Genomic DNA, 22521 nt, shown 5'->3' with positions numbered 1-22521 from the left:
GAAACCATAAAAAATTCCTAGAAGATAACACAGGCAGTAATTTCACTGACATTGGCTATAGCAACATTTTTGTAGATATGTCTTCTAAGGCAAGGGAAACAAAAGCAAAAATAAGCTACTGGGACTACATCAGGGGCGCCTGGGTGGCTCAGTCGTTAAGCGTCTGCCTTTGGCTCAGGGCGTGATCCCGGCATTCTGGGATCAAGCCCCGCAGCAGGCTCCTCCGCTATGACCCTGCTTCTTCCTCTGCCACTCCCCCTGCTCGTGCTCCCTCTCTTGCTGGCTGTCTCTCTCTGTCAAATAAATAAATACAATCTTTGAAAAAACAAAACAAAACAAAACAAAAAACTACTGGGACTACATCAAAATAAAAAGCTTCTGCACAGCAAAGGAAACAGAGAACAAAACTAAAAGGCAACCCACTGAATGGGAGAAAATATTTGCAAATGACATATCCAATAAAGGGTTAGTATCCAAAATACGTAAAGAACGTATACATCTCAACACCAAAAAACCAAATAATCCATTAAAAAATGGGCAGAAGACATGAACAGACATTTCTCCAAAGAAGACATACAAATGGCCAACAGACACATGAAAAGATGCTCAACAGCACTCATCATGGGAAATGCAAATCAAAACCACAATGAGATTTCATCTCACACCTGTCAGAATAGCTAAAATAAAAAACACAAGAAACAAGTGTTGACAAGGATGTGGAGAAAAAGGAACCTTTGTGCACTGTTGGTTAGAATGCAAACTGGTGCAGCCACTGTGGAAAATAGTATGGAGTTGCCTCAAAAAATTAAAAATAGAATTACCATATGATCCAGTAATTCCACTACTGGATATTTACCCAAAGAGTATGAAGACACTAATTTGAAAAGATATATGTACCCTTATGTTTATTGCAACATTATTTACAACAGCCAAATTATGGAAGCAACCCAGGTGTTTGATAGACGAATGGATAAAGGAGATATGGTGTGTGTATATATATGTGTGTGAGGATGGGTGAGATAGGTGAGGGGGATTAAGAGTACACCTATTATGAGCACTGAGTAATGTATATAATTGTTGAGGCACTATATTGCTCACCTGAAATTAATATAACACTGTACGTTAATCATACTGGAATTAAAAAAACTTGAAACACACACACACAAAAGATACATAGAGAGGAACATATATAATAAACCATATTTCTTGTCTAGAGTGCATGCAAAAAAATTTTTTTATCAGGAAAATTTGCCTCAAAAGAATTTTTGTATTTTTTTCTCTTTTTAAGGAAAGATAATTTCATTTCTCTGAACTGTTTCAATGAACAAAAGTATAAGAAGTGCAGTTCAGCTTTGATACCTCACAGTTAACAAGCAAAAAAATTTAAGATAGCAAATAACAGAATTTGGGGGAATTGTCCTTGGAAAGAGAGGATTGGTAAAACAAAGTTAAGAATAATTAGAGACTTAAATGTGAATAATGAAATGAATATTTTTAAAGAAATTAAGCTGCATTACAATTTTGATGAAAAAAATATGCAGTTGATAATGGTTTTCTACCTCCTAAGGTCATTGAGTTTTGATTAGTTTAAAAGTTTCAAAATTCAACTAGTATTTACTGAATTCCTTTCCTTATCTCAGGCCTTGTCCTTGATGTGTTCACTTCCACGCTCTGTATACTCTCGCAACAGTCCTCCAGATTTGATGGCACATTTGCAGAGGCCTAATACGAAGGAATATAGTGGGACATAGAGTATAGAGTGGATTTTTGTGGGTTTACTTGGCTTTGGCTGCTGCTGTGGGCGTAAGACAATATGCACATTAAACATAATGACGATGCATCTATCAGGAAAAAACAGAGCAACTGTCAGCCACTGGAGACAAACACAGGGGAGGGTCTGGAGGTGGTACCTTGAGGCAGAGCCCGGGGGGAGATGACATGTGCAGTCCGTAAGTGTAGAGCTTACCCCACAGATGTGCACACACAACCATCCTGCCTCCACAGAGTTATGATCTAGCCACATGAATTCAAGGCAGGTGTGGGGTCAACCAAAGTTGTCGAGGACTGTGTGAAGCAAATATGATGGGACAGGTTGTGCAGTGTCAAAGGGCACTCCTGAGAGTTTTTTTTGGGGGGAAAGAGATACGTCCTGGGGGCCTGCAGGATCTTCTACCCTGCTTGACTGCAGGCAGGCTGCTGTCCCTGTAGGGCAAAATAGGTTTTGTCTTTCTAGGTCTGTCTGAGGTACATTTGCCAAGACTGGGGTCTCCAGCGGTAACTATGAATTATTATCCCCATTTTATAGATGAAGAAATTGAGCCTCAGTGAGGTTCGGTTAGCTAACGTGTATTTGTGTGCATGTGAATATTAGGTAAAACATTAGCTCCACTGATAGGCATTTCTTACAAATAACTGCCCTACATTATTAAGATGGTGCTTGATAATTAACATTAGAACCCACCTCATCAAAATTTTGTGATTACTTTTCGCAAATATAACAGCCTAAATATACCTCTTCATTATTTTATTTTATTCAAAACAATTCCATGCTGTTGATCCAGAACATTTGAAGGTTTTTGGGACTGTACTTAGCAGGTCAGAAGAGCTACTACTGAATGGCAAACTTTATGCATTGGGCAACGTGGAATTCTCCGCCAGCACCAAAAATTCAAATCCTACTTCCCCACCCTGACAGCAGAGGGGCTCCGAGTGTTGGGTGTAGGTGGAGTGCTAGTGCACTCTAGGGTGTTTTTCAGGGATTCCAGAGGAGGCTGCTCCAAGAGAACGGGCCTCTTTCACACACGCCCCCTACCCAGTTTGGAATGCACCTGCAGCCCCCAGCAAGAACAGGGCGGACTTGGCTTCGGCCAAGTCAGACGTGGCATGAAAAATATGCAATTACCTTTTGCACCTCCTGTCTGTTAATAGTATAAATTCATAATCTGAAAAGAATTTCGGTTACGTGGCGAGCCCAGGTACTGACCGCGGCGAAAGCGGGCTCAGACCGTTCTCCTCACTTGGTAGTTTTGCTCCCTGCTTTGGGAAGAGGAGGAACCGCACTCCCTGTCCCTGGCGAGGCGTGTTCTTCCAGGATCCCACCGCAGCCCGCCTTGGGTGTTCCCGTTTCTGAGCCCTTTCCGGGACCCAAGTCCCAGTACTCGAAGGTCGGCCCTACAGCCGGCCTCGGGGCCCCGCCCACTTTGGCCGCAGGTCGCAGCCGCCACGAGCCGGAGCGGGAGCCGGAGCCGGAGCCGGAGCCCGAGCGGCCGCGGCCCCTTTAAGGAGCCGCTCTGCGGTAACCCGAGCCCGCAGTCCGGGCGGGCGCGGCGGCCGCGGCTGTAGCTGTAGTCGCTGTGACTGCTCCTCCAAGCGGCCCGGGGCCCCGCGGCTCCCCTGGCTCCCGCCGAGCATCTCGCGGGGTGACTCTGGCCGGCGCCAGCCCTCGGGCCGGGCTGGATGACCGGGCTTCTGTAACCACCCGCCGCCCTCCCCGGCCCGGTGCAGCCGCCGCCCGCTCGCGAGTCGCCCCGGGACCCGGCACAGGTGACGCTGTCTGGAGGGGGTTCGGGGAAAAGGGCGGGCTCGCTTTTACCCCGCGGTTCCCCCGCGCCGCCGAGCACAGCCCGCGGGTAGGGGCGCCGCGGCTTCCCGCCCCCGGCCTAGCGCGGCCACGGGCTCCGGCGCCCGCAGCTGGGTGGGCGTCCCGAGCGCGGGAGGCGGCCAGGGGCGCCCGGGCGGGCTGCAGCAGGTGTGTGCGGCCGCGCAGCATCCTCCCGGGCCCGCGGGCTCCTGCGCCGCTGGCGGCGCTGACGGTGTCCCGGGGCCCATGGCCCCGCGCCGCCCGTACGCCCGGCGCTCCACTCGCGCCCCCGGGTGCGCGATTCGTGCTGCTGGGTCTGCCCGGGGAGCCTCCCGGGTCTCAGCACAAAGGAGTGGGTGCGTGGGGCAGCCAGGGAAAGCTTTCTTGTTAGAGGCCGGTACACAATCAGGTGCATCAAGTGGGTAAGTCTCCCCCTCTCCTGCCTCCCCCCCCCAACTAAATAAAACAAGACGCTTTTATTCACCCTTGTAGTTCTCAAGTGCGCCCCATTTTTAGCCACCTCATGCTGAAGAGTCTAGTGGAAAAGGGACTGGGCTCTATTTACAGCTCTACCATTGTAACCCCAGCAAGTTTATTAAACCGACAGCCTCGCTTTACCCAGCCATGAAATGGGATCCGTAATGCTAGCATTTTCCTACAGCCCCAAGAGGGTCGGGAAACCTCTGTGAAAGTACTTTGAGTTGTCCAGGTTCATTAAAGGGTCACCGTTGCTGGCCAGTATTTTTTTTCCTCAGTTGTACACATCTGCGGGTTAATGTAGCACACATTTTTATGTGAAATTATAAAATTGTTCCTAAAGAGTGATCTCTGACAATGTTTAAATGAATCTGATACCAGTTTGGGGACAAGATGGGAGAGTTCGTGTGGATATTAGGGGTTGATGTGTGAAGCAGGAAACAAGCTGTCATTTTAGTAAAATCTTCACTCAGTCATAAATGGAGTTAAGAAAAATCTGTCTTGGACTGTGTGTTTGTTAAAGAGATACTGCGGTGTGAGCACATGGTATAGGTTGGAATGCAGCTTCATCTTTATGTAGCCAGTTAAGGTAATATGACAGAGTCTCAGTTCCCTTCTAAGTGTGAAATACAGAATTTGTCCCCCCTGTGTTAATCTTTTCCTTAAATTGTAGGGATGGAACTAAATTAAAAAAAGTGGACTCCTGCCATGCTAGAAAATTGGAAAGAATGGCTCCAGGAACGGTGGACTTCAGTTGACTTGCCACCTCCCCCCTCTTGTGCCATCAGATGATCCAGGAAATGTATTTACAGAGTGCTTCTTTTCTTCCTACCGCTGCACCTCCTTTTGCCACAATACCTCCCTCCAGCGCTGGAATCCTTACTGTGTGATCTTGTAGAAATTTTACCCGTCCAGAACCGGGCACTTGGCATCCAGCGGCTCAGCCAGTCATAATTGTTTACACTATGAGCTTTCTGTTCCTACTCCTTTAACTCTAAGCCTCTTGACTTTGTTGGAAAGAATAATGGCTCTTCACAACTAAAGCTATGTACTTGGAGGTTCCTAGGAATGGCAGGGGTCAAGGGCCAAAGCTAACCCAAAGAAGCTGGGTCTTTTCAGTAGACCCTGGAGCATGGATGCAGGAGTTGGCCTAGCTGTTTCTTCCTTCTCTGAAATCTCCATTGGAGAGAGATTCATTTGATCACCAAGGTAGGCAGAGGCCTTGGGAGCAGGAACTATCAGAGACCTAACTCAGTGCTGGATGGATGAAGAGCTTTCCCAGCAGAGGAGTAGGGAGGAGGATATGGTGACTTGGGAAGGATGGAGGGCCTGCCTAATAATCGGGCAACTAGAGAGGTAGTGAAGGAGCCTTGTATTTCTGACTAGGAAGTGGGAAAGGGGTTGGGTTGCAGAAGGGACTAGTAGTGGAGCTTCCCGGCCAATTCTGGAATGTGCCGTAGGTGTGACCCCCCCCCATTCTCTCTCATTCCATCTGAGTGTGTTTCTTGCCCTTCTGCCTCTAGTGAAGTTCTCTCCTCTCCTGGTGCTCTAACAAAGGCCCACCCTACGCTTATGTTCCACCCTCAAAGCTGGCATCCCAAGTATGAGAGGAAACCAAGCAGATTTCATAAGAAACCTTCAGACTCAGTGTCTCCCTGCCCGCTTCTTCTCAAATTAGTGTCCCATATCCTACAGATGAAGGCTCCATTTAGCTTTGATATCTCTTGGAAGGTTAAAAAGTAGGATAGTCCTTTTGGCTGAAAAAACTAAACTGAACAGGCTACAGGAAGGTACAGAAGATGAGTTTTTCTGTGGAGGAAAAGAATGAATGAATTGTCTGGGTGAGAATTGTGGGCGGTTGGACAAGGGAGGGTGGAAGTGGGGGATGGTGAAATTGTGCTGGACAGCTTGTGCCCTCGTCCTTGAGAGAGGAAAGGATGCCACCACGCGTGTACAGCCACCTTGCTGTGCTTTCCGTCCTTCCCTGTGCCCTGCAAGAGGAAGAGGACGGCAGTATGGAGGTGGAGTAACCATCTGTTCTGGAGGATAGGAACCAGACTTAAACTCACCACTCGGGCTGAGCTGTATTCACCTGGCATTGGTATCAGGCACCGAATGTATGACACCAGAGAATGCATTACATCAGGAAAGCGAGGTTAATTTTATAAGAAACCCTAAGGCATTGTGCGATGACTTTGGTGGTGTTTTCTTGTTGGAGATGAAAGGTAGCGCACAAAGACATGGAGGCCTACTGCTCTGAGGTTTGTTATTCTCAGTGAGACGGTTGGATGTTCTGCAAGCAGCTCCCAGACCTGAAAAGAAGGCAGGAATAGCAAAGGATTTTTTTTCCCCTCAGAACATCGGTCTGTTCAAGGAGAAGGCAATCCTTTGGATACATGAGAAGGAGCTTGTGAATCATTGTAAAAGGCCAAGGTTTGTGAAAACAGCGGGTGAAGAAGACAGCTGGAAGTCTGTTCAGAGCTTGAGCCAGCATGAGGAAGCGAGTTGCTGAGCAGTGGGATGGAGAGCAAGGGGGTAGTCTGACTAGAGGGACAAAGGCTTGTCTAAAGCAGGGTTTCAAACGTTTTTGGATTATAACACAGTACAAAATGGGTTTTTGCACTGAGACCCAGGATACAAGTAAGTATAGGTGCGTCTGAAACCGGTTTCATGAAACAATGTGTACCCTTACTGTGTATAGCATTTCTGTTTTCTGTTTCTATTTCTATGCTTTCTGTTCCTATGCAGTGTTCTGAAAAACTCATCATCTGGTAGTGGATCAGAGTTGACTGTTGGGAAATCATTTGCCTAATGGGTAGATAAACAGGTTGCATTCATGTCGGAGATGCTGGAGGGGAACCTAGAATTGATTGGGAAATCTGGACCCTTGGTGGTGGGGACAGGAGGGAATGTGGGAACTCATCTGGCGTCACATGGGTGCAGGACTCACATTAGTGAAGGCAGTGGGATAGAAGGGTGCAAAGGGGAACTTCCTACTGGTTCTGTCTACTTCAAAGCAAAATAGTTGGTTTTGAGGAAAAAAGGAAGTGTGGAAGGAGTCAACGTGGATTTGAAAACAGTGTCTTTAGAGCAGATTTTTCTCCGTAGGTTAAGAGGACCAGTGGATCCCGTACAAACTGGCTGGTGGATTTAGGCCATGTCCACTTTCATCAGCTGGATAGGAAACTGAGGGGCTCATAGTGCAGTGTGTGGGCTTATAACTCCCCTCACAGCTTTGAGAAGTTCTTACAGAAGTGGATGGGATGTGTTGTTGCAAAACCCCATTGCTGATGAAACTCATTAGGAAATTAGCTGCCTTACAGAGAATTGGAAACGTTTTCTCATTACCTTGTTTGTGTAAAAGGGTTAGATTATCAAGGCCTCCTGAGATGTCTGTTTCACGATCAAACTGGAATCCTTATTCATAGTCTTTGGGATGGCCAAAAAAGCTGCTTGAGGGGATAGGTGAGGCAGCATCCAGCATCCTTGAGCTAATTTCCCATAACCCGCGCCCTGGAACTCCAGGGCAGAGTTTATCTGCATGCCTTTGACTGCCTTTTCATAACAATCAACACCTGACTCATACACTTGGCAGCCTCACCAGTGGGCAAGTACAGCGAAGTGTGGAGGCCACGTGCACAGGTGTCAGAGTTCCCTGGGGTTGCTTGTTTACTTGCTTGTGTTTATCATCCACATTCTGACTAGTGGGATCCTCCGTTTGACCCGTCCTCGCTGTGTTTGATTTTCTTACCTTAGGTGATGTGTTTCTCCTCGGCTGTCTGGTATGTATATAGTGCTTTCTCTGGTGTTATCTCCGAGCTCTGGACTTCAGCAGTGTCCACCTGACTGTTCCGTAGAATCCTGTGTTGGGATCCTGGCCTGTGCTGTGCTGGTGTCCACCAGATCCTGCCACAGCCTCCCTAGAAATAACCATTCATTGATGGGTTTACACATTGGTTTTGATTTAATTTTTACATTTTGGAGACATGGAGACTCTGTGTTGGTCAAGTTAATTTAATTTGCTTTCTCCAGATAGGCTTCAAAAAACCTTTCAAAAGTACATTCTGAAGGTCTAGAAGACTTCTCCCTATTTGCTGTGTATTTATTGTGTGGAATGGGGGAAGAAGGAATTTTCATGTGGTGAAAACTTTGGAACGATTAAACCCTCCCCCTTTACAAAGTATTAACATTTTAGGGACATAATTTCCCAACCTAGTCTTGCTCAGTTAACGTGTTTTGCTCTAGTACAAGTAAAAAACAAACCAAAACAAAACATTGAGACAGTTAAGAATTTAAATGTTTTATAATTTGTTATATGCTGTTTTGAGGACTTGTAAAGACTACAGCTGTGTTCTGATTGAGAAAGATCCTTTGCCTTTTCATATTTAAAAAACCTGTATGTATGTCACTAAACATCAGTTTGTTCCCTACTTTATGGAGGATTCCGTGACAGGATAAAGGCTCTAAGGGAGGGAGCCGAGTCGCCCGTAGGGAAGGCCGAGCCACGGAGCAAAGGCCGCTTGTTTGGAGGATCCCAGCTTAGTATCTCCCAGCCAAACCCTTGAGACATTAGACATTTTGAGGATTCGAGAATGCTTTATAACCTGAAGCCGCTACATGTTTTCTTCAGTGTTTTTTATTTTTTAATTACAAAAGTGAAACTTTCTCGTTATAAATAACATAAAGAAAAACCATGAAAACAACCAACACTCAGGAGAATGACAGTTCACTTCTTCCCCTTTCTCCAGCTCCCATTTCCCCTGATTTCACTCCCAAGTACAGCCAGTTAGCAGTTTGGGGGTATAGCCCTTCTTCTCTACAAATGCCAAAAAAGCCAGTTAGGTAGTTATGAAAAATGTATTATTTCACTGCCTGGTTTTTTTTTTTCACCCTGTAGTGTGTGATGGGTGAATGCCCTTCTGTATCATCCCGCTTATTTAAATGTCGGTACAGCCTGTGATAGTGTGGCTGCACCAGCATATTTAATCATTTCCCTATCCGTGGCCCTGAGAGTTGCTTCTCGTGCTGTAGTAAACACCCTTGTACCTGCCTCCTTTGGCACGTTGGTGTTTGGAGGATAAAAGATAAAATCATTAGTATTTTATACTTATTTTATAGTTCAGTTAACATAGTGGTATCAAAATTTACTTATACCATTTAATTCCCCAGACAGTCATTCAGCAGTAAAAGGATAGCACTAGACACTCGAAGGATTTCGCAGGACAGCCCTGCTGACAAGAGCTCACCGTCTGGAGTAGGGGAACTAGGTATACACGCTGATGATCATATCTTTGGGTTTTATAGTTTTATTTATACCCTGTCTGATTCCAGAAGTGATTTGGGATGGCTTACAAAGATGCATACAATAGGACAAGATACAGTAAATTAAGGATGAGAAAGAAAAATAAGCCAAAGGAAAATAAGGTGGAGTCATGAGTGAGGTTGGTTCGTGTACCTTGGAGTGCTGGCTGCAAGCACTCCAGCAGCCTAGGAGAAGACAGAGGCAGTCCGCAGTAAGCCTCAGGGTGTCCCGACGAGAAACCAAATTGGAGAAATCCATCTATTCCTGATTCTGGGAGCTGAGAGAAATTCCTCCTTTGGATTTTCAGCCAGAAAACACTGCATTTGCATTGGCCGGTGTTCTCAGCAACGTCCCCAGTGTTGTACAGCAAAACCGAGTGACCTTGCCTCATGATGCCATTTCATACCATGTTCCTCAGTGCTACTCATGGGTATCATGCCTTGGCAGGCCTCAGTGAAAGGTCATTAGGGTGAGGGGGAAGGTCATGGGTTTAATCCAGAGAGAGCTTTAAGAGGACAGATGAAAACAGCAATCTGGTATTGTTCTTAGACAATTTCTTTCTGTAAGGTAGTACAGAATATATCATGTTAGTAGAATTTCTGTGAGTAGAACCCACTTTCCTGGGATTTCTAGGCTTGCAGCTTACAAAGCAAGAAGTCAGGATGTTTATTTATTTATTTGTAAAGTATTTATTTAAATTCCAGTTAGCATACAGTGCCGTGTTAGTTTCAGGTGTACAGTGTAGTGATTCAGCACTTCCATACGTCACCTGGCACTCGTCACAACCGGTGCACTCGGTTCCCGCATCACCTATTTCACCCATCCCCTCAGCCACCGCCAAGAACTGAGAATGTTTACATGGCATTAATGTATCAGAACTACAACAACGAAGGAAATATTTTCTCCCTAAAAACACACCTGCACAGGTCTGTAGTTGGTCCGTGCAGGAAGGATGGTATGTGTTCACGCCGATGAGCTCCACGAGTGAGAAGAGCTCAGAGCCACCATTCCAAGAAATCTTGAGAGCATCTCCGAGCTCTCCATTATCACTGGGTTGTAGCATATCAGAGTGTCAGCAGGACTCCGAGAGCTACAGGTTGGGGCAGCATGACCTTGTTTTGTGAAGCTGGGAAAGTTCAAGTCCCATGAGCCACCTGGGTCTGTGTTTCCATGGCCACATTCACTCCAGTTTTACCTCAGAACATTGTCCCAGAACAGTTCTTTATTACTAAGTCTATGGGTCAAGCTGAGGTACTTTTACAAGACTTACCCTGAATTTAAACTTGAGGTTTATAGTAAATGTTAACCTTGAAGTCACCTGAAGCTTCACGTAATTGCTTTGCACATCACCTCATAGCCTGAGAAGTGGTTCAGGGAAACGTGTCAGATTTTTTTTAGCTGCCTGACAAGTGTCAAACAGATATCATCAGGCGGTAAATATCATGTTTATTGGGAAACAGTGTAGTTGGCAAAGGCAATCTTATGGGAAGACATCAGAAGAGAAGAAAAACCATTCTCAATGTACCGCGGTAGGGTTTTAAGTGGCCCTAAGGGAATAGCATGAAAGGGCACCTAGAGAATTTAGAAACTCCTTGGCTTCTTCTCATTTAAGCCACCCTATCTCCCAATCAGATCGGAGGTGTAGACAAGCTTCAGGGCCCCTAGGCCATAGGTTAAAAGGAGGCAGAAATGATCACATTGCTTCGAATACCGACTATCCTATCCCTCTGTGACTTGGTACCATTTGAGAGATGGGTGTAACATTTCTTGATTAGGAAAAGGTGGTGATAACAAGTGCTATCCTTTATTGAGTGGTGTTTTGATATACTGGTGAATAACCACCCCCAAACCTAGTGGCTTCAGACAATGATTTATTATTTCTCATGATTTTGTGGGTGGCTGGGCCGTTACCCCGCTGGTTATAGGCTTGTTCATATGGCTGCATTCAGCTGGTGGGTGCACTGGGCTGGAAGATGGGAGTGGACTTGCCAGCATGGCTGGTGGCTTGTGTCAAGTGCTGTCAGCTGGGAGTCTCAGTTCTTCAGGTGCTCTCGCATGCTCCAGTACAGTAGACCGATTTCTTTATGTGGCAGGTTTAGAGCAACAGTCAAGCGAGCAAAAGGCAGATGCTGCCATGTTTTCTGAGGCCTACTGAGGCTCTGCAACCCTCACAGCCTCTCTTCTACTCATTGTTTGTCAGCAGATGGCAAGGCCAGCCCAGATTCATGAGGGCAGACACATAGACTCCACCTCTGGGCGACAGGAGTGACAACGTCACACTAGCAAGGAATTATCACAAGTGGCTACATGTGCCAAGCCCTGTGTTCAGTGTATTTAATTCATCTCACTCAAGCCAGACAACCGTCTTGCAATGTAGGCATTCTTATCCCCTCTTATAGGACTTGCAAGTCAGAAAGGTCATATTCTTCTTGCCCATGGCCACTTACTAAATCCTGGGAGTGGGTATGATTCTAGGTTTCTCTCCAGTTGAATAGAATGCATTTTAAGACTCAACAGGTGAGAGAGATTTGCTAAATTGTTCTTCAGCTCCTTTAACCTGTTCAGTACTGTTTCTGGTTCCTGTGGGGAGCAGGCAAATAGAGAGAGAGGCAGAAGGCAGGCAGGCTTTGTCCTGTCTCAGCCACTTCCCTGCATCCCAAGGACTCTCTCAGAGGTAATAGGATCGACAATTTGAAGGTCAAAAGGACCTCCCTGTCTCCTTAGGTTTTGATTTCCCAGCTTGCTCGGCAGTGATTCCTTTAGAAAAAGAACAAAACATATTTGGAAAAATCTTGCACTGTCCAGCTTTTCCTTGATGAAAGCTGGAAAGCCAAAAGATGTCCCAAGCCAAGAGGCTCCCTTCCAGGAAGGGAATTGCAGGGAAATAAGGACAACAGAGGTTGGGTAGAGGTTGGCTGCAGAACCTTGTTCCTCTTCCTGAGTCCCCCAGGTGACACAGTGCCATCTGGTCTCTGCTTCAGCTGTAAGGCTCCTCACTAACCTCTTCTAAGGCTTGGGGAGTGTGTTGTATTTGAAATGTTGATCTCCTTAAAGATAGGCCCTCAAATTGTACACGCTTCCAACCCCTTATTATTTGTGTCAAGTACTATATTTATATGATCTTCCAATTACTGTTGTCTCCTAGCTTAAGGCATTCTGGTTTATCCAAAATCCAGTGGCTGTCATTGGAGCTCTTAGGTTTGCAAAGCAAAAACTTCTTTATATGGGGCACCTGGGTGGCTCAGTTGTTAAGCGTCTGCCTTCGGCTCAGGGCGTGATCCCAGAGTCTTGGGATCGAGCCCCGCATCGGGCTCCCTGCTCCGCTGGGAGCCTGCTTCTTCCTCTCCCACTCCCCCTGCTTGTGTTCCCTCTCTCGCTGGCTCTCTTTTTGTCAAATAAATAAAATCTTTAAAAAACAAAAACAAAAAACGTCTTTATAAAAGTTTTAAGTGGGGTGAGATGCTAGGAAACATTTACCAAGTAAATAAAATGTGCTATCTGTACTCTGAGCCTTCAGGTCTTAGAAAATGGACTGAATTTCTAAGGGGCGAATTCTCAGTGCATTGGGGGTCAGGAACCAGCAGCGCAGTAAGGACTGCTGGGGAAGGTGGCCTTTTCCCACTGTCATTCCCTTATAGCCACACTTCTTGTTAGACATTATAAAAACAAATCCCATATCAGAGAGTCAGTGGAAAATGAAATAAAAAATGTAAATAAGACAAAAACCTTAAAAAGTTGACACAACATAGATTAACTGTATTAGATTTGATTTTATTTATTTTTGAGTTAGTAGCCAAAACATGTAAAAAGTGTAAATAAATGTAAGCTAGGAAAATAAGAATAATCGTTTTATTAAAGTCCTAATTAAAAATACCTGTAATAGAAGAGAGACCTGATCAAGTGCTGTGGGAAACCAAGGAGAGAAATTATTTCTTGAAAGAGCAGGAATTCGCAGGCAGAGGTTAAGGAGCTGGGATAACCCTCACTTACCCCTCCCCCACTTGCTGTTCCAGAATGTCTTGGTGGGGTCTCTCGGCTATGTGAAAAAATATCAATACCTTCCACTACCACCGCCACACACAAACAACCAAACTGTAAAAGGGAAGACTACAGAATCTTCTTGACTGGTTGGAATAAGAATATATATGGAGAAAGTATTGTGTACATGTGAGAGGGGCAGGGAGAAGCTCTGGGATATGAAAATTCGAAAAACACTGGATGAGGGGACAGAGAAAGATCTAGAAGGCATTTAGCTTAGGATGTAAGGAGACAGATAAAATGGAAATCTTGGACTAATGAGATCCGTAGCAATATGAATTAGCTGTTACAACAGTTCTCAAGATAGGGCCACCCCACAGTCATTGAGTGGGTTTCCCGAGCAGCGCCAGTTTGGGGAACAGAATTTCAGCCTCCTTTCTGTTCATACATGTCATGATTATAATTATTACATAGGATGGTGGGGAAAATAAAGGCCAGTTAGAAATGTATGAATATTTAACCCTAAATATTTTATTTTTTGTTATCATTAAAACAATTCGTAATCCAAAAAAATTGTTTCGGGGGGTGTCCATTGCATTGTCAGGGTGTGTAACAGGACTGATTAGAATCAGTGTCTTTTCAATTTGAATTCTGTTATATGCTCTTGGAAGAAAAAGGATTGAAGGAATGGGAAAAATATAAAGGATACCCTTAATCGAAGTTTAGTATCTTACGTGACAGGGAGGAACCGTAGAGAAATCTTTGCTATCCTCACGAGTAGTCCCTTGTTAAACCTTAAGTAACATCATATCTGTGAGAAAGGGAGTGTGATTTAATCATATTAATTTAGGGTTCCTTAGCCTCTCCTGATTTAGTCTCCATTATTCTTCCCATTGCTTCTGTTTAAAAAGCAGTACCATGAATATTGGAGGATTTCTGGAAGTTAGGCTGACTTTTATGTAGCTGGCTTCCCGTAGACTTTCACACTAGTGCTAATGGTTCTTGAACTTGATGCTCAGAAAAGGCTAAGAGCTGGAATGTTTTCTGCGCATAATTTTCCTAACTTTTTCATATAGCTCTTGATGTAGAATTCAAATAATAGTAATGACCATGAAAACCAAAGACTATAACTGTAGTTAGTTGAGAGCTTTGTATGTTTGATTAGATGTTTAATTGTTTTTACATGAATAAAAAGACAGGAGCGGGTAGTGTGGTAGTCATTCTTTACTGAGGGGGGTTTTATTGTTTCTGGTTAATTATTGACCTTTCACGAGCATTTAGACAGGTAATTGCAGTGTACCACCCATATGAAAATGCAAACAAAACCCAGAATGATTGGGTGAGGTGCAGCTATGACTTTTTCGGTAGGGTTTTTGTTTGTTTGGTTTGGTAAATATCTTCTGCAGTCATGTGTTCATTTATAAGTATCTTCCAGTTTGCAAACAGAGACTTTTAAAACACTTTAACATGTTAGGCCTACTGATATAGCTAAATCAATAAATAAGTACTTCTGTAGTTGATAAGAATATGAAAATACAGAGCAGATTGTAATTGCTATGAAACCTTTGAACACATACCATTTGTTATAAGGAGTTTGGGATGGAGAAACCATATATGCTGCTGCTATGATCTAAATGTTTGTGTTCCCCCCCAACTGCAAGTTCATCTGTTGAAATCCTAACCCCCAGAGGTGATGGTAGTAGCAGGTAGGGCCTTTGGGAAGTGATTAGGTCATGAGGCTGGAGCCCTCATGAATGGGGTTAGTGCTCTTGTAAGAGACCCCACTGAGCTATCTTGTCCCTTCTGCAGTGTGAAGTCTGTGACCTCGAAGAGGGGCCTCACCAAATCATGCCGGTACCCTGATCTCAGACTTCAGAACTGTGGGCAGCAGTAAATTTCTGATGTTTATAAGCCTCCCAGTCTGTGGTACTTTGGTAGAGCAATGCAAATGGACTAAAACACATACTCAGTGTGAGTTCACTTTATAATATTGGTCAGTACTCTCTGCTCTTGGGTGTTTGAAGTGAGGGCCCTTTTGAAGTAAATATGTTTTCATGCTATAATACAAGAGTTGTCAATTTAGAATATTCTTTTTTCCAGTATTCTGACTATACTGCAAAATGAGGGACCTGTTGCTGATGAGATACTAGCAGAGTGGAAAGCCCATGTAAAAATATGAATGTCTGTTATTATCATTCTATTTAATAAACATGTATTGAGCACATGCTATGTGGCAGGCCTGTGTTAGGTATGGGGATGCAGTGGCGAGGGGAAAAATGTCCATGTTTCCCACTTTCACGGGGCTCACATTTCATTGGGGGAAGGAGACATTCATTTAAATTGCAGCTTTAACTGACAAAGACACAGACCATATGATCTCACTCATGTGGAATCTAAAAAAAACAGATTAATAAAAAAGCAAATGAAAAGCAGAACCAGGCCTATAAATACAGAGAACAAACTGAGGGTTACCAGAGGCGTGGGGGGTGCACAGGTTGGAGAGGCTGTCCTGAGATGGAAGAGCAGATGGGTGAAGATGCAGGTAGTTTGTGCGGTTGATAGTGGGATCGCGTTTTCATATGTCGGCTTCTATTCTTTTGTGAGGTCGGATGGGGCTATCTTTTGAGAATGGGGTGGATGGTTAGAGGTTTGAAAAGTAGGGATGATTTGGAAAATGAACGGTGCCGCGTGAGAGGATCGGTCAGCTGGGGCAGTGCAGTGAGAGTACAGCGCAGCGTTGAGGGCCCTCTGACCCCTCTGCCATTTCTCACTCACCAGCCCCATTCCTTCTGGTGTGTGGTACTTCGCAACAGTGCTCTGATTGTGTAGGGCTCATCGCTGAGTAAATGGTTGAGCAGTTCTGGGGTTGGAGTTTTGCCAGCTCTTGGCAGTGGAAAGGGAATGTAGGGTGTTAGTAAGAGTATTACTGAAATGATGGGCTGTAGGATCTAAGCTGATTAAAGAGGGAAGTAAAACAGAGGAAAGGGCGAGAGGGTTGGGAATGAGCCAAGAAGTCAGTGGACTTGAAAATGTTGTAATACTGAGCACACTTGAAGGAAAGGTCAACAGGGGAATATTTGAGATGTTATTGTGGAGGCAGAAAAACATTGAGTAAGGGACAATAAAGGTCCATGAGTGGTTGAGGTGGCATGGAAGAGGTGCCATTTCCGATGAAGAAAGGACTGAGTTGTTAAGGAACCCTGCACTTTCGATGGAGTAAGAAGTCACTCAGGATGATATCAGGGCTTGAGGACATCAGCGAACCAAGACCAAAGTCTGACTGGGAGGAAATGTCCAGGAGGTTGGAATACAAGACAGTGAGGAGAGGGAGAGGTTGTATAACTGAATAGTAGGACCAAAGCACACTGGGTGTTTACAGGGGGCAGGGGACTGGAGGAGCAGGGCCTGAAGGACATGCGAGGAGCAAAGAGGACATCGGGCCACCTCCTGACTCCCAAGTGTGGGAGACCAGGCAGCCACGACCTGGGAGGGCTGCAGGCGAGGGGGGTTGTCTTCAGAGCACACAGAGGAGAGGCAAAGGATAGAGATCTATTTCCTGGGTGCAGAGCAGCCCCAGGGGGCCTAGTGGAAGGGTTTGAGATGTGGACAGAGTGAGGGGCTGGGTCAGGTGGCTACTGGGAAGGAACTTAGGAGCATGACAGGGATAGTCACATGGTACAGGATAGATTTCTGGGGTCTGCCTGCATGTGTGAGTGTTGACTAATATAAACAGGGATGAGTTAGGGGCCTTAGTGGCTAGACAGTGGTCTTGTCCTTGGCTGGAGTGGTGACAGACCCAGAAGCTGCATGCCCTCTTGCTGCTGGGGACGGATGATGGTGGAAGCAGAAACTTAATGTGCACCATATGCCAAGTATTGTTCTCAGTGTCCAACAGACATGTGGTTTATGCCCCATGACAGCCATGCCAAGTTAGTACTGTTATCTCCCTTTCACAGGGAACGGAGCTTCATGTAAGGCAAATTTAGTAATCTGTCCCAGGTCACACAGCAAGCGGTGGAATGAGGTTCAGTCTCAAGACTGCAACTGAGTCTGTGTACATCCCACTGAGTGATATGGACTTAATATTTTTCTACATATGTAATTTTGATTTTTTAAAAACCTAAATGATAAACTTTTGAGAAGCTTATATAGTGTTTAATGCAAAATTGTCTTTTTAGATACCAAAGTTCAGTTCAGTCCTAGAATCCCAGAATCTTTCTTTGAGAGTGCTCTCAAAGACTCAAGTCCAGCCCCCTTGAAGTCCTTTTACCACTTCCGTGATGGATGCTTGGGCACTTCTAAATTGTTAGAAGGTTCTTCCTTAAATTAAGCTGAACTCTTCCCTCCCTGTAATTTTTGCCCATTTGTGCCATTTTGAGTAACGCAGAATAAGTTCCCTCTTTCACTTTTCCACACAACAGTGAAGATGTTTGAAGAATACTCGAGTCCTTTCTAAGTAACCTTGCTCCCAATGGTATGTGATTAATTCAGAAAAAAGTGGGGCTGATAAGTATCTTGATCCAAAGGTATATTTTTACGCTGACTATAAATGAGCCTGAAGTTTGTTTTTTTGTTATTCGTATCTTCATTACCTTATTATCTCTCACTGGTTTGTGTAACTTAAAATGCTAAGGTTTCTACTCTGTGTGTGTGTGTGTGTGTGTGTGTGTGTGTGTGTGTGTTACATAGCTATTATACTAACTCCTATACTTAGGTATTGCCTTTAAAATTTATTTATTTATTCCTATTATGCTTTTTCTTTCTGATTGGGACTTACTATTTCAGCTTATGAAGATAATTTAGAAACTGATTCTGTTAACCCATTATATTAGCTATTTTTCCCAGCTCTGTGTTACATGCAGATTGAGGACCATGTAAATGTTTGTAAACGATGTTACTAATACAGACTACAAAGGGAATCTTACGGGATAGCAGGAGATATTTCTCAGGTCTGTTTCAGATCATTGCTCTGCATGCTGCTTCTAGTTTTTCAACTGGCTCTGGATTTACCTAATTTTGTTTTCCAGCCACATTTGTTTATATTATTCATAAGGTTGTCATGAGGAACGTTCAGAACTTTCCCGGAATCAAGTTATCCTTCATTTGCTATTTTTCAGTCTGCCAGTCAATTAATTGTGGGAATAAGGGATAGGAAGGGGACCAGAGTAACTGAACTATTCTGGACTGGAAGATGGGGGAAATGTGGTGGATGATAGTACCATTCTCTGAGATATAGAGCCCTGGGAAAGGACTGGTTTGGGATTGAGTTTGGCTCAGGTCATGTAGAGCCAATGGGGCCTCCAGGATGTCCATATGGAGCTATCCGGAGGGAAGGGGACCCTCTAGGACTGGTATGCTGGGGGACATTTGGTTGCACACAACTTAAGCCATGTTGAAGGTGTGGGGCATACACCTAGGCAGAGCCTATAGTGGGCAAAGAAGAGGTTCTATTTTGGAGCAGGGGAGGTAGTAGACATTGTGACAGGGAGTTCATGCTCGGCGGCCTCCATTTTTTGGTGAGATAGGAAGAAACCGTATCTTTTATAAGAGAGAGATTTGAGACCAGTGAGTGTTTGGAATCATTGGATGAAACGGGAAAGGAAGCTCACAAAAGATGGGAAAAGGAATGCTAAGCGCAAGGAGGAGTTCTTCGAGCTTCGCCCTTCTTTGCTGCCCTTAAAGACAACCCCACAAGATGTTTTCCTCTCCACGTTAATGTTATTACTGCTAACCACTATGCAGTGGTTCATGTTGTGTCAGAATGGAAAAGAGTGCAGCTGTGTATGTGTCCGGAGATGGCATTGGTAATTCTGATACACACCCTAGGGAAGCCCTTGTATTACAAGGGAATAATGAACATGGGAAATGAGAGTAATCTTCGTGTTCCCAAGTCAGTAGTTCTAGACTCAGCTGGTGGAACTAAATCTTACACTCCAGCATTAAAGGGTTTTGGGATTTTAATAGAAGAGGTGTCCTGTTTGTCTACATTGAATACCTTCCGATATCTCCTCACTGTTTATATGTCCTCTCTGCTGGGTATTTATTTCTCTGAAAGCAGGGAATACCCCCTTAGCACCGTGAGCTTGGCACTCAGTGTGGTGGTGATTGGTTTCTTTGCCTCCCTACTGGCCTATAAGCATGTTCCGCATTTTGTATTCTGAGTGTCTGGTGGACATGTGGCAGATGTCGGATGAACTGTTGGCTGAAGTGAGGGCTGAGTCAGCCTGGCTGTGCTGTTTCCGGTGGCCCTGCCTCTGGGAGTCCTGCTGAAGGAGGGCTATTATAAGCTAATGGTTGGAGAGGTGTACTTCAAACCTTTTCATGCTTTTCTTCTAAGAAACCTGCTTGAATTAAAGTTTATGGAAACTGTCTTAGAAGAAAACATTCTAATGCGGTAGTCAGGAGGCCTCTGGAAGAGTTTCTTTGGTGTGAATCAAGATGGACTAATTGCATTGTTAAATTCTTGTCTAGACACTCCCCTTGTAAATTGCCACAGAAATATTTCCCACTTCCGTTCTGGCTGTTCCTTCCTAGAGTAGTATCCCAGCCACATGTAGAGGTGAATGAACCAGGTCAAATACTTTTCTGTTTTTAGAAAAAATAGAATTCTTCTACTTAATAGTTACCTAACTCTCCAAGGTTCTTAAACTATGTCAGTAGTGAGCATTGCTTGGTTTTATCCATTTCCCCCCTTTCTTGCCGGATTCAGTGAATGAAGAGGGACACTTGCTTTCTACCAGAAACCTTGGTTTTCTGGGGAAATACATTAAAAAAAAATCACTGGATTTGTCCTTGATTTGGCATGACTGATGAAGCAAGCAGCTGCTTAATAAGAAGCAAAGCTGGGAGTAGAACAATTTAATTAGCTTCTGTCTGTTGAGCCTTTCATAGAAGCCACAACTAGACTACATGGAGCTCTTTAGTTTTAAATGAAACATTTTTGCAAAGGGAGACTCAACATGTATCCCAAAGACCCCAGTTAAGTGAAAGTATATCTGTTAAAAATATAAAATAGCCAGTATAACAAAGACTTAACAAAAACTAGCTTTTTTAGGAATGAGGAATTTCTTTTTTTTCTTCCAAATTGTTATTTAAATTCTAGTTAGTTAACATATAGTGGGATATTGGTTTCAGGAGTAGAATTTAGTGTTTCAGGAGTAGAATTTAGTGTTTCATCCCTTACATATAACACCCAGTGCTCATCTCAAGTGCTCTCCTTAATTCCCAGCACCCATTTAGTCATTGCCCACCCATCTCCCTCCATCAACCCAGAGTTTGCTCTCTATCATTAAGAGTCTCTTAGGGCGGGGCGCCTGGCTGGCTCAGTGGGTTGAGCATCTGCCTTCAGCTCAGGTCATGATCTCAGGGTCCTGGGATTGAGCCCCACATGGAGCTCCACATCACCCTCTCCCTGTGCCCCTCCCCACTGCTTGTGCACGTGCTCGCGCTCTCTCTCCCTCTCTCTCTCAAATATAAAATCTTTTTTGAAAAGAAGTTTCTTATGGTTTGCTTCCCTCTTTTTCTGCCTTCCATGTGTTCATCTGTTTTGTTTCCTAAATTCCATATCTGAGTGAAATCATATGGTATTTGTCTTTCTCTGACTTCTTTTGCTCGGCATAATACACTCTAGCTCCAACCACATCGTTGCACATGACAAGATTTCATTCTTTTGATGCCTAATATTCCATTGTATGTGTGTGTCTATGTCGGTCGATGATGGTTAGGACTCTTCCCATAGTTTGGCTATTGTTGATAATGCTGCTATAAACATCGGGGTGCATCTGCCCCTTCAAATCAGTGTCCATTGTATTGTTTGGGTAAAAATTCAGTAGTGTAATTGCTGGGTCATAGGGTAATTCTATTTTTAACTTTTTGAGGAACCTCCATACTATTTTCCAGAGTGGCTACACCAGTCTGCATTCCCACCAACAGTGTGAGAGGGTTTCCGTTTCTCTGCATCCTCACCAACATCTGTTGTTTCCTGTGTTGTTAATTTTAGCCATTCTGACAGGTGTGAGGTGATACCTCATCATGGTTTTGATTTGTATTTCCCTGATGATGAGTGATGTTGAACACCTTTTTGTGTATCTGTTAGCCGTCTGTATCTTCTTTGGAAAAATGTCTATTCATGTCTTCTGCCTATTTCTTAACTAGATTATTTGTTTTTTGGGTGTTGAGTTTGATAAGTTCTTTATAGATTTTGGATACTAGCCCTTTATCTGATATGTTATTTACAAGTATCTTCTCCCATTCCATAGGCTGCTTTTCAGTTTTGTTGATTGTTTCTTTCACTGTGCAGGAGCTTTTTATCTTGATGAAGTCCCCGTAGTTCATTACTGCTTTCGTTTCCCTTGCCTCTGGCCATGTGTCTAGTAAGAAGTTGCTGCTGACAAATCAAAAAGGTTGCTGCCTGTGTTCTCCTCTTGGATTTTGATGGTTTCCTGTCTCACATTTAGGTCTTTTGTCCATTTTGAATTTACTTTTGTGTATGGTGTAAGAAAGTGGTCCAGTTCTCCCAACACCATTTGTTGAAGAGACTATCTTTTTTCCATTGGATATTTTTTCCTGCTTCATTGATGATTAGTTGACCAAATAGTTGTGTGTACATTTCTGGGTTTTCTGTTCTGTTCCATTGATGTATGTGTCTGTTTTTGTGCCAGTATCATATTGTCTTAATGATTACAGCTTTGTAGTATAACTTGAAGTCCAGAATCGTGATGTCTTCAGCTTTGCTCTTTTTTTCAGGATTGTTTTGGCTATTCGGGGTCTTTTGTGGTTCCATACAAATTTTAGGGTTGTTTGCTCTGTGAAAAATGCTGGTGGTACTTTGATAGGGATTGCATTAAATGGATAGATTGCTTTGGGTAGTGTAGACATTTTAATAATGTCTGTTCTTCCAGTAGGAATGAGGAATTTCTTAATGGTGAGCTGTTTGAGTGCTTTTTTGTTAATGTACTGGTTAACCGTTCATAAAATGGATAATGTTGTATGATACCTCCTATGTTTTATAATATAACTTTAGCAAACATTAATGAAACACATGCTCATTATATAGTTGAATTTTAAAAATGTAAATAAGTAGCTCATGTCCAGCCACCCTCCAGGACTAGCAAGGAACATACACACTTCAGGGCAAACCATCCTTACATTGAAGATTAAACTCTCCACTCTCTTCTGGTTACTG

The 22521-nt window shown here is 44.0% G+C and overlaps 1 protein-coding gene across 10 annotated transcripts in view; it reads left to right on the top strand.

The window, feature by feature from the left end:
• The window catches only part of TLCD4 (TLC domain containing 4), a 98772-nt gene that overhangs the window by 28179 nt on the left and 48072 nt on the right, over window positions 1–22521 (top strand). The window contains exon 1 of one of the 10 annotated variants that reach the window (XM_026497573.4): window positions 3157–3543. The exons of 4 other annotated variants lie outside the window; for them this stretch is intronic. The gene's annotated coding sequence lies outside the window, so the exon portion shown is untranslated. Of the gene's footprint in view, window positions 1–3156; window positions 3544–3919; window positions 4003–4047; window positions 6698–6772; window positions 7840–8950; window positions 9325–14888; window positions 15309–22521 lie in introns of those variants that run through there. 5 more of the 10 variants (XM_048220439.2, XM_044383628.3, XM_044383626.3 and 2 more) reach the window with 5 other exon arrangements.

Source organism: Ursus arctos, unplaced genomic scaffold, assembly GCF_023065955.2.
Source record: "Ursus arctos isolate Adak ecotype North America unplaced genomic scaffold, UrsArc2.0 scaffold_12, whole genome shotgun sequence".
NCBI classification, from domain to species: Eukaryota; Metazoa; Chordata; class Mammalia; order Carnivora; family Ursidae; genus Ursus; species Ursus arctos.
Note: the sequence above shows the minus strand (reverse complement) of the source record. Positions and strands in the feature narration are given on the sequence as shown.